We start from the raw sequence: 2,357 nt of genomic DNA, 5'->3' as shown, positions 1-2,357 counted from the left end.
GAATGAGGCTGAATGGGCAATAACTGAATGCATATTCCCCTTGAGAATTGAAACAAGACAAGTATGCCCACTCTCACCACTCCTATTCCACATAGCACTGGAAGTCCTAGCTACAACAATCAGGCAAGATAAAGAAATTAAAGGGATCTGAATAGGAAGAAGAGGAATCAAACTGTCTCTTTTCACAAATGGTATGGTTTTGTGCCTGGAAATCCCCGTAGCCTCTGTTCAAGAGCTCCTAGATTTGATGAAAACTTTAGCCAAGTTTTAGGATTAAAAAATCAATATATATAAATCAGTAGCACTTCTGTACACTGTGTCCAAGATGAGAGCCCAATGAAGAATGCAATCTCACTTACAATAGCCAATAAAAAAGTACATTACCTAAGAGTACATCTGCCCAAAGGAGGTGAAAGATCTCTACAATGACAACTACAAAACACTGCTTAAAGAAACCATAGATGGCCAGGCACAGTGGCTCACACCTGTAATCCCAGCACTTTGGGAGGCTGAGGTGGGCAGATCACAAGGTCAGGAGTTCGAGACCAGCCTGATCAATATGGTGAAACCCCATCTCTACTAAAAATACAAAATTAGCTGGGCGTGATGGCGTGCGCCTGTAATCCCAGCTACTCAGGAGGCTGAGGCAAGAGAATAGCTTGAACCTGGGAGGTGGAGGTTTCAGTGAGCCAAGATCGCGCCACTGCACTCCAGCCTGGGCGACAGAGTGAGACTCCATCTCAGAAAAGAAAAAAAAAAAAAAAAAGAAAGAAATCGTAGATGATGCAAACAAATGGAAAAACATTCCATGCTCATGGATCAGAAGAATCAATGTTGTTAAAATGGCCATATTGCCCAAAGCAATTTATAGATTCAATGCTATTCCTATCAAACTACCAACATTTATCACAGAATTAGAAAAAACTATTCTAAAATGTATGTGGTACCAAAAAAGACCCCAAATCGCTAAAGCAATCCTAAGCAAAAAGAACAAAGCTAGAGACATCACACTACCCAATTTCAAACTCTACTACAAGGATACAGTAAACAAAACAGTATGGTACTGGTACAAAAACAGACACATAGATCAATGGAATGGGTTAGAGAGTCCAGAATTAAGGCCACACACCTACAGCTATCTAATCTTCAACAAAGTTGACAAAAATAAGCAATGAGGAGGCGATTCCCTATTCAGTAAATGGCACTGGGATAGCTAGCAAGCCGTATGCAGAAGATTGAAACTGAAGCCCTTCCTTTCATCATATATGAAGATTAACTCGAGAGGGCATAAACATTTAAATATAAGACCACAATAAGAATCCTAGAAGAAAACTGAGGAAACACCATTCTGGACCTGGGCCTTGGGAAAGTATTTATGACTAAGTCCTCAAGTGCAATTGCAACAAAAACGAAAATTGACAAATGGGACCTAATTAAGTTCTTTAAGCTTCTGCACAGCAAAAGAAACTGTCAACAGAGTAAACAGACAACCTACAGAATGGGAGAAAATATTTGCAAACTATGTATTTGACAAAGGTCTACTATCCAGAGTCTAAAAACAACTTAAACCAACAAGGAAAAAACAAATGACCCCTTTAAAAATGTAAATAATACATGAACAGACACTTCTCAAAAGAAGACATCTACGTGGCCAACAAGCATATGAAAAAATATGCAACATCACTAATCATTAGAGAAATGCAAATCGAAACTGCAATGAGATACTATCTCATACCAGTCAGAATGGCTGTGATTGAAAAACCAACAAATAGCAGATGCTGGTGATGTTGCAAAGAAAAGGGAACCCTTATACACTGCCTGCAGGAATGTAAACTAGTTCAGCCACTGTCAAAAGCAGTCTGAAGATTTCTCAAAGAACTTAAAACAGAGCTTCTGTTCAACCCACCAATCCCATTACTAGGCATATACCCAAAGGATTATAAATCATTCTGCCATAAGGACACATGCATGTGTATGTTCATCACAACACTGTTCAAAAATAGCAAAGACACAGAATCAACCTAAATGTCCGTCAGTGGTAGACTGCATAAAGAAAATGTGATACATATACACCATGGAATACTACACAGTCATAGTTAATCCACCAGTCACCAAGCCCTGCCCACATAAAAAAAAAGAAAAAAACTTTCAATCTGATTTTTGGTGCTGTTCTTGTAAATATATAGAATCAGAGATCACAAAATCTCTGAGGAAAGCTTCCAATTAAGATTCAAAACAGTACAAACTGAAAAAATAATATATTCAGAAAGATAACTATGAGAAAATTACTATGAAAAGCAGAACTTTTAAACATAACAATGAAAATATTTTGCATTGAATATCTGGAAATTGATTTT

The sequence above is a fragment of the Rhinopithecus bieti genome, unplaced genomic scaffold, assembly GCF_001698545.2.
Source record: "Rhinopithecus bieti isolate Rb0 unplaced genomic scaffold, ASM169854v2 scaffold_26535, whole genome shotgun sequence".
Classification (NCBI taxonomy): domain Eukaryota; kingdom Metazoa; phylum Chordata; class Mammalia; order Primates; family Cercopithecidae; genus Rhinopithecus; species Rhinopithecus bieti.
The sequence above is the reverse complement of the archived record's forward strand: the minus strand, read 5'-3'. Positions refer to the sequence as shown.